The 13,719-nt window shown below is 43.0% G+C and overlaps 1 long non-coding RNA gene across 1 annotated transcript in view; it reads right to left on the minus strand.

Annotated features, from left to right (window-relative positions):
- Positions 1-3,451: 3,451 nt before the first annotated feature.
- Positions 3,452-13,719, minus strand: part of LOC140117506 (uncharacterized) — a 28,243-nt gene continuing 17,975 nt past the window's right edge. The window contains exon 3 of the long non-coding RNA XR_011853031.1: positions 3,452-3,646. This is a non-coding gene — a long non-coding RNA (uncharacterized lncRNA). The remainder of the gene's footprint in view (positions 3,647-13,719) is intronic.

The following is a 13,719-nucleotide window of genomic DNA, read 5'->3' on the forward strand; positions in this document are numbered from 1 at the left end:
GCCAGAATACTGGATTTATAAATGTGGCCCACTGTCTGTAGTGGGTCCTATGACAGCAAAACCGATGCACTCAACAGAAATGTATTTTTATACTCTAGACCACCAGGATGCAAATGATGAAATGATATTGATGGTTAGTCCAGAGGATAGGTCATCAATTGTAATTCCAGGAAAACCCCTTTAAGGATAAAGTTGACATCTAGACAAAATACACTGGTCAGGATTACAGATGAGAAGTCTGTTCATTCCCTGGAATTTGCCATGAGCATTCCAAATGAAGGAATTTCAGGCTTGTAGAACAGCGGAAACATTGAGAAATAATTGTCACGCTTCTCGAATCATTAGTACATAAACCCCCAGGAAACGTTTTGTGAAAGATTGGACAAAACATATTTATTTTCTTCATCGTAATTTCTTTATTGCCCAAATTCTTCATGTTGAGTTATTTGTTTTCTTGCATTTTGCTTCTATTTTATCCTTTCTGTCAACAACAAATGTTATAATCCTGCTAGTAGTAACTGTGCTCGGGGCTTGCTATATCTCTCAATAAGATTGGTTACTCCAAGTGATGATGCTCAGTAAATTTTAAAATGACATTGGTATTTTGGGGGCCCCATGTAAACCTAGGTCTTGAGGCCCCCTAATTCTAGACTTTGCCCCTTGGTGTGATGCCCTAGAATGAGCGGGATAGATCAAAGATAAGAGAAGGTCTGGAACTACTGCATCTTGGTATCCCAAGATACAATTTTTTTGGGGTTCTGCTAAAACTTGGGCCCTTGAAGTGATGCAGTACTTCAGATTTCACCACTAGCACAAGTGGTGGAAGAAACTAAAATGAGGGGTATGAGAGCACATCTGGGCATGTTTGAATGAACCTACATCCCATCACTGAGTGGGGTCCCTCTTATTCTCAAGGGTCACCCAACAGTTGTGAGGTACAGAAGTTAAATGTCACTTCAACTATTTTCTAGGGACAAAATGATGAGAACGACCCTTACTATAAAGCTACTGTGGAGGCACCATTACTTTATTGGCTATTGTTGGGGACCCTGCGACTACATTGGCTATTGTTGGGGACCCTGGGACTATGATGGCTATGTAGATGCACTATGACTGTATTGGCTACTGTTTGGGGCACTGTGACTATATTGGCTACTCTTTGGGGGGGCTGAGACTATCTCGACTACTGTATGGGGGCACTGTGACTATACTGGCAACTTTAGGTGCATCATAACTGGTTGACTAGAGTAGTTGGGCACTGTTACTATATTGGCTATTGTGGGGCACAGTTACTATATTGGGTACTGTGGGAGCACTGTAACTATATTGGCTACAGTGTGGGGGCATGCTGGCTACATTTGCTACTGTATTGGAGCAAGATGACTATATTGCCTACTGTGTGGGGGCTTTGTCACTATATTGAGTACTTTGGGTGCACCGTTACTATATTGACTATATTAGGTGGCCACTTTGACTTTGTTGGCTACTGTGAGTGCACTGCAGTGGCTACTGTAGGGAAATAATCGTGATCTATATAACAATATTAAGTTTGTGCTAAGATGGCACCGAGTCGGGTTCTGGGGCTTTATTTTTTCTACTTCTCTCTGTTCTGGTGCTGTAAATATGTAGAAACTTATTTCTGGGGCTGTATCTATGGTATGATCTTGGCTCTGCTGCTGTATTTACCTTGGGTATGATGTTGTTTGTGTTGTACCTTGTGGATCTTGTGGACGCAACATTCTTTTGTATTTATGGGATTTTAAGGAGTTGTATTGTTCTCTCTATATAAGTGCATATAGATCTGCTGTATAACTACATAGTCTATACAGGTACAGTAGGTATGTGAACAATTTTATTCATAGTTGGCTCAATGTTTATTTTAAATTCTAGGCTATAAAGTTGACGAATGTTAATAAAATCGCTTTTAGATACAAAAATGGTTGATTTAAATATTATATTAATATAAAGTGCATTTTACATGTCATTTTCTTATTATAGTAGCACGTCATGAGAAAAATTGATACCTACTTTAATAAACAATCATAATAGTTAAAACGTCCCCCCATTAACAATAGCTATGATTCGTCATATACACAGGGAGTGCCCGAGGGGAACCTTGTCACCACATGGCCCCGTTCTTCTTGTTTTACCGTGTTGGCCCTGATGAGTGTGAATGAGTCCCAGCGCCAGGAAAGCGCTACCATGGCATCCTTCAGCCATCACTTGGTAGGGTGTAGCGTCTACCCCCACATATTATTAGGCCCTGGTCCATGTTTCATGGATTTAATAATAATTCCTTTATTTATATAGCGCACACAGATTACGCAGCGCTGTACAAAGCTGCCAAGGGGCTCACAATCGAATCAGTATGTTTTGGAGTGTGGGAGGAAACCAGAGGAAACCCACGCAAACACAGAAAGAACGTACAAACTCTTTGCAGATGTTGTCCTGGATGTGACCCAGCGCTGCAAAGCTGTAGTGCTAACCACTGAACCACAGTGCTGCCCATCTTACTATGTCTGTTTGTATTAGCCCTAACACTGTGCCCGTTTTTCAAAAGTTAGCTACACAAAAAGTTTTTGGTTGACTTCATATGCCACAGACAATAGTCATGAATGAATAACTCCTCATATCTGGAACCTACAGATATTGTATCATCCGCTCCAACTTAGCAGCAGTTCTGAGTTTGCTTTACTGCGGATGTTTATCCCTGGAATTCGGATAAATCAGCTGTTCTAGGAATGTGATGTGCAGCCGCCTGCCTGGAGAAGTTGTGAGTGTTCAGAATAACAATAGTTCATGTATAATTTATACTTATGGACAATAATAATTGTAACATAGTGTGTATAGAGTGCAAGCAGTACGGAGAACAATACCAGTCCCAGACAGCGGTGACTCTGCAGCCGTACATTTCAATTTCTCTGCAATGTCATCCATCTCATCCATATTCTTTGTGTCTGCATCACATGGTAAAGAAAAAAAAAACATCCCTCGGTTTGTCTTGTGCTGTACTTGGTACAAAAAGTCCTTATCGGTGACATCTACACCTGCATGCGGTCTGTGTAATGTCCCTGATATCATTAATCACGGCTAAGTACAGAGGCTGCTCTTTTCAAGAGGGAGGACGGAATTATTCAAAAAGTGACATTGTAATATGAAGGTTTATAGGAGACTGTAATATAGGAGCTGCGATGGGACGGACCCATCTATGAATCTATGAATGTTCTTTTTACCATAGTTTGAAATTGTTCTTGCCTGTGACATTTTTCTAAACTGTTTTTCTACATATGATTATAATGTTTTGAGATTTTGAAGGATAATCTTGACTCCATTTGGGTACAGAACGTGTTTATTATGTACAGCTAGACATATAATCATGTTTTTTGTAAATCTTATCTGTATAAAGTTAAAGAATTGTTCCTATGTCTGATCGATGCAGGTACCACCCATTGAACCTACACAAATACCTCCTGGATCCAGGATTCGGTGGGATAGACTTGGATTTCAGGGTCCCAGTGGAGGGTGTATGTACCAGATTCAACTATAATTGAATAAACTGGTGAAGAAAAAAGTTGTCCACTTCCCATTCCACCATTCTGTTGCAGCTCTGAGGCCGAGGGGGTCAGATGTTATGATGTCATCACGCCTGGAAGGTTATAAAAAAACACAGGTTATGATTACTCTGGCGGTAAAGTTTCAGCTGATGGGGAAAAACAAGGAGTGGCGGGTTAATTGGCAATGGTAGGGGGCTTTTATCAGTGGGGGCACATTCAGAGAGGAGTTATAAAAGAAATGGGCATTTAAAGTAAAAACTAAAGGAAAGAGGGCACTATAAGGGGAGGGGAGAATAAGAAGCGGAGGCATTAAAAGTGGGTGGGGCCCCCCGTGAAGCAGGCATTACAATGAGGGTACAGTAGTGGTGTGCCACAGGCAGTGGTGCATAATACACTGTTGGTGGGACGCTAGAGTGGAGGCATTATACAAAGTGAAGGCCACTTAGGGAAGCTATGGGGACCCTTTAAAGTCACCTCTAAATTGAGGCATAACCTAAGGGAAGTATGGATGGTGCCAGCTCACCTGGGCCCAAGATTTTGTTAAATGATCCAGGCACTTTTATAGTCCAGTCCAACCTAACCCCAAGCTTAGTAAAGACCTAAACATAACTTTCCTTTACCTCAATAATCTGTAATTTTAGAGAAAATGCACTACCTTTCTTTGTAAACTGAGCTTCTCAGTGCCCCATTGGATCTGTATTTACATTTGCATGGTGCCACTTACTTTACACAATGATTGAAGTTCCCCATAGAAAAAGGAAGGGTGCACCAGCAGGAAGGGCCCCTTCTTCACCGTTTTTTCTTCAATAGGGAACTTTAATCATTGTCACAGAAAAGCACTACCACGTTATGGGACTTGGGTGCCATTGGGGTGCGAGGTTAATTTATTTAGCTCAGTCAATCTTGCCTTCACCTTTCACTCAGGACACATATTGAGCATAAATCACACCTCAGACAGTCCTCACACTCCAATTATGAACATATGCTTCCACCACTTATTGAATTAAAACTGGGATCAATAGGAATTCCCAATATACATCCAAGCAGTCACCCTATTACCCCATTAGACACGCTCAGCACTCTAGCAGTCACACAGCTAACCACACTTTACAAGGCTATAGATTCAGAATACAGAGACCAACATTAAAAGTAAAAAGCTTTGATTCAAAAAGGAGTTCAGTGCTTATATAAAGATGCTAAAAACTTACAAAATAAAATGACACACAACACAGCAAACAGAAACTTACACATTAAAGTCAATCCTGATTTTCTTTGGAGGTAGGAGAAATAAGGATCACTTTCAGTCTAAAGCTACCTCCAGCATGTTCTGTTTGGTTCAGGTTTCAGAACCCCCATAGGTTAATTAGCCAACAATGTCTTTCATGATTGGCCAAAAGGCTAATGAAGGAGGAGAGTCCAGGAATATTTAAAAAGTTCTCTGTCTTTTTGGAGGTAGGGTAAGTGGGGGGGGGTAAGACCCCACAAACATCGGATATTCCGACGATTACTCTTATGCGCCGCATTTAAAAGGGTATTGTGGCACATGTGATCAGATTTTGTTGCTGGCTTTCATACGACATGAATCGGGGGGGGGGGGGGGCATCGGACAATCCAACGGATTCGGACTGAGCATGGGGTTTAACATTTAAATTGTGTTGCAAGACATGCACTTAAATGCACCAGGAAGAAGAAAGTGAACTCTGTCGGACCTGAGTGGGGAAGCGACACATGCAGGATATCGGGCGCACGGTCTTAGTTAATCGCGCCAAAGTCCATGATTGCCGGGGAACGCACAGTGGGAATCGCGACAGGACCGGGTAAGTGAATGTGCCCTCATGTGTCTTTTGAAGTCTGCACAGACCAGTCTTCAGGTCTCCAGGATTTCGTAAGAGCCACCAGGCCACTTCAAATGGTGATAATTGCCGCCCAGTTAACCAATGGTACAAACTATGATTAATATTTTATCACATAGATAAAAACTGACTTTGCTGTATTAACACTGGAAGACAAAAAAAGGTAAATCTGGAAAAGGTTAAAAAATAAAAACCTACTTAATGCTGTTTTAACCCCTGTTGTTGTTAATAAACTCCCTTTAAGAGAACATGTGGACTTACAGTGGCCCCTTTAAGTCCTGATCATTGATGTGAACAATCATCGCACTAATATTATCAGAGGATTCGACCCTGCAGCACAGAGTCGCCCCCTTCTACGGGGACATAAAATATTAGTAACCCCTGGCAAGGTGAAATATTGATCAGAAAACAGCAGTAAAAGTGACAGCACGGGGAGAATGTGGGTGATGAATTAATAGCTGATTTCCATTGACTCGGTGCTCTTAGGTCTCATACTTAGGTGTTTTTGCTGAATAGCTGAAATTATAGATGATTTTCCAGGGAGAAAATTAGAGGACGGATTATACTTACAGGAAAGTGAGGATGATTGTCCTAAAAGCGTTCGCAATACAGAGGTTTACTCTGCAGGCACGGTCCTTACAGAGGATTAATATCTGTGCCAGCAGAGGCACTAAATAATGGGGACATACATATTCCTGTTGGTCAGTGGAACTCCAATGTCTAATCATGAAGAATTTTTATCTGACTTTATAGGGCTCATTTACTAAGGGCCCCGCAGACCACACTTTCGTCGGACATCCCAAAAATTTCCATTTTGCGCTGCTGGGACAGGGTTTTAAAAGGGTTTTTTTGGCGCACGCGATCGGATTTTCGCGCCGGCTTACATGCAACACAAATCCTTTAAAATACATCTTTTTGCAATTTTGAGTTGTCATCTAAAAGAGGTTTCAGTTTATATAAGATCACAGGGTCAGACTCGACTTCACTCTCCTGAAATTGGTTATGTAACATCCCCCGCACTGGGGCCTGATCGCGGTGTGGGGGCAGTGGAATTCCCTGGCATCTTCGTAGCATGACAGCTCATGTCATGGATGGCTTGGTCCAGGAGAAAGGCCATGTCCACGCACGTAAGGGCCAATGGGGAGATGCAACAAGAGGGGAAGCTGCTGTGTAGTGAAGGGATCCCCCTGGGGTCTTTACGGGTGTGTGTGGTAATAGCAGGTATCAGGGTACAAACTTTCCTCTCTGCAGACTCCCACAAAGGGGAGGATTGGTTGGCTGTGGAGTCATTGTTTTGGACCTTAACTCAGCCCTGGTCCTATGTTTAGGGACTGACTAGTAAGAGCCAGGAAGGGCTCTGTTTCTTATACAGCAATCTGGACTGCAGCCTCGGTCCTGTCTCTAGGACAGACAAAATCACCAAAGACCTAAAAATCCAGCCAGAGGGAATATTTAAAAACTTCCAGATCTGGGGATTTCCAAGAGTGCCAACCAATCACTAGTTACGCCCATGCACTTTCATGTAAGCCCTCCTTTATTATATAGTCTTATTAGACCAGGGTACCTAAAGAGTTGCGGGCCTGTGATCCGAGTTATCTCCCATTAGGGTCTATGTTGCTGTGTCTATGTTGTGTAAAACTGCGCAGGCACTTCATCAGGAGATGATCGGGCACCATTTGGAACTGCTGACATTTGCCAAACTTTTATGGTAGAGATTGGTAAGGGCTTGGTAAAGGGCGTATTGGGGTTTTCTGGAATTGCAATATTGAAGGCCAATCTTAAGTAGTGTCTTTCTATTCCATTGAATGAAATAAAGCTGCTATTAAGTAGAATATTCTCACTTTCTTATTCTCATAGATGATAAGAGTTCAGTTAATATTGTAAACCCAGTAAAGCCCATAAAAGTAACGCTTACGATGTGACTCTTCATTTTAACGCTACACGTAGCTTCCTTGTTATTTATCCTCCACGCTCTGGTTTTATAGTTTATATCAGCATGAAGCTTCAAATATGCTGGAACAGATTGAAAGTTGGTGAAGCAGTAAGACATAAAGTATATTCACCACTGACATCTGCCAGACACCACTGATGGGGCAGATTGATAATGAGACACAAAGCATATGGAACAGTTTATACTGATCAGTTTGGGGAGGGGGGCTGGAAACAAAGGCAACTGTTCTACTACAGAGTCCGGCTCTCTCATATGTAGATGTAGCAGAGCTGAATTTCATTTCAATATATTGGGTTTATTTTAAGCACTATAATAAATCAGATTTAAAGGGAACATGAAATGCCACTTTTGACCAGTGATTTAGTGTCCCAAATGGCCCCATATCATTTTGGGCATTCAAGTTAAAAAAAAAAATACTTACCATGGACCCTCCAACCCTTGGCGACAGCGGATCTCCGGGAAGTGAAGCCAGAACATTGCACCCCGGCTTCACTTCACAAGCGCCTTATGTGTGGCACATGCACAGTGATGCCGGGATACTGTATTATGTGGCTTCACTTCACACCTGGATCTCCTGATCGGGATCTCCTGATGCAAGTAAGATGTGCCTCATCGGAATCTCATCCAGGTAAGTATTTAAGTTTATCTTTTTATTTTCGTATCATTTAAAAACTTCAAAAAGGTTTATTTGGGACCCTAAACCACAGGTCCATAGTGACCTGTAGTTGGGTTAAGGTCCCAAATCAACCTGATAAGTTCTATTTAAAGTGATAGAACAGCTTTGGGCAAACATACCATAATCATTATAAAATATTTGTCTTTTAAATAACTCCAAAGTTATAAAGATTTTTTTTTAAAGTGACAAGTGTCTCTCCGTTTCATAATAACTTTTAACACTTTAACTTATCAAACTGAAATGTCCACTGCAGAGACCCCTTTAATAAAATGTCCACTCCAGAGCCCACCTTTAATGAAATGTCCACTGCAGAGACTCCTTTAATAAATGTCCACTGCAAAGCCCTCCTTTAATGAAATGGCCACAGCAGAGGCCCCTTTAATGAAATGGCCACAGCAGGGCCCCTCCTTGGATGTTTTTTTCACAGCAGGGCCCCTCACTTTACAGAAATGTCCACATGAAACATGATTGAAAAAAACGCTATACTCACCTCCGACTTTTCTCCCCGCGGCTTTGTCTTTGTCTCTTCTGAGCCGTGACTCCACCATGTCATTGTGTTTGTAGGAAAAGGAGAAGAAGAAGCTGCGTGGGGAAGGAGGAGGTGAGTATAGTGTTTTTTTAACCTGTCGATCTGTATATAGGCCCAGGTATGGGCAGGCAAGGGCCCCAGAGAAGGTGAAGACCCTGGACGCCCTCCCGTACCGCTTATATAAATATACTCCATTGAGTGGGAGGAGACTAGCCAACTTACTAGTCTGCCCTGAAGCTGAGTCCAGTTCATTTTGCCCAAGATCTTATGCTGCCATGTGTTTTCTCTCAAAGTAATTTAGCAACAAATCCAGTGAGATTCCCTTTAAGTAAATCCAGAGAAAACTGTATAGTGTATATACAGGATGTATATGGTGACTAGCCTGGCAACGTCCGACACATAGAGGAGCATGAAACATGGTAGAAATCATAGGCACAACAGTTACATGAAGTGTGGATGGGACTGCTGACCCCTCAAAATCTGATAACAATGACCTGGCCTATGTATAGGTCATCAATATTTTACTCCTGTAAAAATCCCTTAAATAATAATCTCTCTCAAAGGGGGTGTGTAATTTTGAAAGCCAATTTGACATGTTTTGTCATAGAGTCATGTACTGATCTATGGAGTATGAAAGGCTCAAAAGGTTTAGAAAAGCAATCCCGCTATTACAATGTCATGATGATTTTACTATTAGATTTATGTTCACATGACTAAGCATTAGAAAGAGTTATCTCGGGGATAATTGTAGCATGGAGAAGACGGCGTAGAAACATCGGTGGATTTTAATTGCAATTAAAAAAAGAACCAAGACTCGTCAGATTATAAGAAAATATCATTAATCTTCTTAAACTAATAATGGGAAAATAATGAAATTCTGAAATATCCATAATAAACGCTCTCATTGGCATCAATGCTGTTTTGTCTCTGCCGTGTTCATCAGACATGGTCATAGGAAACTGCCAAGGTCAAGAGGATTTTGTATCATTGGTCAAGGACATCTAAGTATGTGATAAATTTAAAGGGTTTATACAAAATTATGGCAATTTTACAAAATATGGGTTCTAACTTGCATCTATTGCTAGTAACAAAGGAGAAGTGTATGTGCATGCTCGGCTCTCTCTGCTCAGGTCCATGGAAATGAAAGCAGTAAGAGTATTGATATGACATATATGTGTGACAAACGGGGATCACACTTCTGGAATCTGCATGTATTGCAAAAACTGAGGTCCCTAAACTCCTGTCTTGTACCAGATGTGAATGTAAACGGGGACATGCATGCTTGGCTCTCATTAGTCACGTCTATGGGTTTTCTCAAAATACCCAAGCAGACTGTGCATATGCCACAATAGGAATACCCCTTTTATCTGTCACGGGTGCTCCTGCGACACACATCCCGGGTCGCAGGCGCACCCGTGCCCCTCTCTGCGGATCCCGCTCTCCCCTTTATCACTCACCTCTCCACGGTCCTGCTCCCATCCTGGCTTCCCAGCGTGCGCGTCCCCGTTTCCTAGGGCGCGTGTGCGCTCGTATTGACCTCCCGTTGTGACCCTCGACCAGTTCCCGATTATGCTCCTCTTCTGCCAGTCCTGACCTCCTGCTCCATCTCTGACCCTGAACCTTTGCCGCCTGTCTTGACCTCCTGCCTGTCCCCGACCACGAGATTGCCTGCTGACTTTGTACCTTGACCTTGGCTGCCACCGCGGACAAGATGCCCTTTGTACCACGCCGCAGCAAGTCCAACTCTCTTTGCCTTAGGCTCTGTTTAAGACCGGGTGCCACTTAGATTCCGGTCCAAAGTGTCGGCTTGTGTCATCGTCCGTGGTGGTCACTACCCCAGAAGCCTGACATTATCTTTGTATTAGAATGCAAAGTCACTACAATATTTATTATTTTAATAGTCCACCCTTCGCACATTTCGGTGCATACACCAAGCATGGTGTGGAGGAACATGAAAAAAGAAAGAGTGGGAGGGTAGAGAAGAATAAGCAGGAAGGGATGAAGACGAGGGATGATGAGTAAGTGTCTGGATGGACTAGAGGACAGACAAATTTGCTCATTAATTGTTTTTTTTTATGTTTTCGAGGTGGCTGGTTTCAACTCTGTGTGTGCTATGCAGAAGATGATGGGGCAGATTTACTTACCCGGTCCCTTCGCGATCCAGCGGCGCGTTCTCTGCGGTGGATTTGGGTCCGGCCAGGATTCACTAAGGTAGTTCCTCCGACGTCCACCAGGTGTCCCTGCTGCGCTGAAGTCCGCCGAGGCCCGCTGGAATGCACTGAAGTTCACCGGCCTATTCCTGGTGAAGGTAAGCGTGAGTCCAGCGACACTTTTTTTTTTAAAATGCGGCAGTTTTTCCGAATCCGTAGGGTTTTTGTTTGGCCACGCCCCCTGTCACGTGCATGCCGGCGCCGACGCGATACAATCCGATCGCGTGCGCCAAAATCCCAGGGCAATTCAGGGAAAATCGGCGCAAATCGGAAATATTCGGGTAACACGTCGGGAAAACTCGAATCGGGCCCTTAGTAAATGACCCCCGATATGTTAGAAAAAATGCACTATTGCCACAACCACCTATAACATAACAGCTCAGTATGTCATTTGTTCCTTCAGTCCCGATCACAGAAGTGTATGATTATGGATAAAAACCCTGTTGGTAAGCAATGCAAGCACTACAACAAATAAAAACGATTATTTTCGGGTTCCATTAGAGTTTATTGGTTATTTAGCAAGCAGTAGGCAGTGATTACTTATAATGGAGCAAAATGGTAATTCTTTATAGATAAAATTAAACTGTGAAAGGCTTTTAACCAGCGTGGTATGTGAATATGGGAAAGCTTAAAAATGTTCTAATACAGAGACTAGTGCAATTTCTCCAAATCTATGAAAAATGTTTTGCAAAACAATGTACACCATGGAGCTAGGACCCTACATGAGAAAGTGTCCTACCTTATCTACATGGCCTCGAAAAGTAACTGACCCTAAATTTCATCATGGTTTCCTAATGATAGTATAGCATCTACTTTACATCCCCATAAATGGGGTTACTTATGGCTCATTGCTTTAATGCATCAATATAGGAGTAGCAGGGGGCAGCTATGGGATCCAGAGACCTCAATATATTTGGCAGACACAAGATTTTGATGTGAAACTATGGGGAACACTTACTAAGGGTCCGTCGGACGCATTTCCATCAGGTTTCACAATTTTTTTACGATTTTCCCTGAATTGCCCCGGGTATTTGGCGCACGCAATCGTTTGTGGGGCATAGGCGCCGGCTGTCATGCGACACAAATCAGGGGGCATGGACGTCGAACAACCTGACTGATTCGGACAAACCGGGGAATTTAAAAAGAAAATGTGTCGCAAGATCAGCACTCACATGCACCAGGAAGAGGAAGGTGAACTCCGGCGGACCTCAGCGGGGAAGCGACACATGCAGGAAATTGTATGCACGATCTTAGTGAATCGCGGCAGCTCCGAATCCACGTCGGACATTCCGTATCGGTGGCGTCAGCGGAACGGGTAAGTAAATGTGCCCCTATATGTATGTTCACGCAAAGTCCAAAAAATATAATGCTCCTTTATTTATGCTTATGGATTCCTATAGTGAGGGATTATACAGGGTGAGCAACAAGTCCCAGGACACCCATTTATTTGATAAACGAAAGGAAAAATCAGCAGTAACGAGTGAGGGGACCTATATTTTAGGTGTCCTGGACCTGGCCACCTTCTTGAAAGTCTCCATATTGGATCAAGGGCAAGTTTGTCCAATTTTTTTCCAATGGGTAAGTGGTCATGTGGCACCTCAAAAAGTTGTCTGAAAAACTCGATAGTTACAATCAAATTTGCAATATCTTTTGTGGATCAAAGGTTAGCAATACAGAAAGTTAAAACAACAACTGAGAATGTTCCCTGTGATGTACAGCAATGTGACAGGTGGTCCATAGAGCTCAACACAGAGCTGAAGGTGCCAGGTCCAAATTGTTATGAACCCTCATGAGAATATATGGAGAATCTCTGTGTTTAAAATTTTTTGCACCACAAGAGATATTGCAAATCTGATTGTGGCAATCGATCGTAAGCACTTTCCAATCTGAAAAACCTGCCTTTCATCAGTTGTACCGGCTTTCAAGATGGCGGTAATGTTCTGAATATAACCTAAAAAGATAGTTCCCCTCCCCTATTACTTCTTAGGGCAGTGGTGGCGAACCTATGGCACGGGTGCCAGAGGTGGCACTCAGAGCCCTTTCTTTGGGCACCCAGGCCTTCACCCCACACAGAGTTTACCAGCTAGGACTCAAGGCTTTCTCCTGTGATCCAATACATCCCAGGGCACGCCACGCTCAGCGTTATTTTAAAGCCACATCCTTGGCTGCCAGGACTACAGAAGGAGTGAGAAGGTGTGGATAGAGATGGATTGTCATTGGAGCTCCTGCTCTGGGTCTCCTGATTCTTCCTCTTTAGGGCACCCTGGAGGGAAGCTACAATTCAAATTTCTCCATCATCTTTCTATTGTATTGGTGAACTTAGGACGCCAATACGATTAAAACCTGTGATACAGCAGGGATCAATAAGTTACTGCTTAAATTGTCATGTTGGCACTTTACGACATATAAGTGGGTTGTGGTTGTAGCTTGGGCACTCTGTCTTCAAAAGGTTCGCCATCACAGTCCTAGGGTATTGACATATGTCACTTTCCCTTTCATTTTATCAATAAAAGTGCATCCTGGGACTTCTGAAACACCTTGTATATTCATGCCTCAGCATAAAACAACATGATTGTTTTATGGATTCATTCAGGAACGCTCCCTGTGTATATCATGAACACATTGGGGCAGATTCGGGTCCTGCCGGGATTCATCAAAGCAGTTCCTCCGACGTCCACCAGGTGGCGCTGCTGCGCTGAAGTCCGCTGGAATGCCTCGAAATACACCGGCCTATCCAGGATGAAGGTAAGTGTAATTTTTGTGACACAATTTTTTTTTAAAAATGCGGCGGTTTTTCCGAATTTGTCGGGTTTTCGTTCGGCCACGCCCCCGATTTCCGTCACGCGCATGCCGGCGCCGATGCGCCACAATCCGATCGCGTGCGCCAAAAAATTGCCCAGGGCAATTCAGGTGCAAATCGGAAATATTCGGGTAACACGTCGGGAA

This window comes from Engystomops pustulosus, chromosome 2, assembly GCF_040894005.1.
Source record: "Engystomops pustulosus chromosome 2, aEngPut4.maternal, whole genome shotgun sequence".
In the NCBI taxonomy this organism is placed as follows: domain Eukaryota; kingdom Metazoa; phylum Chordata; class Amphibia; order Anura; family Leptodactylidae; genus Engystomops; species Engystomops pustulosus.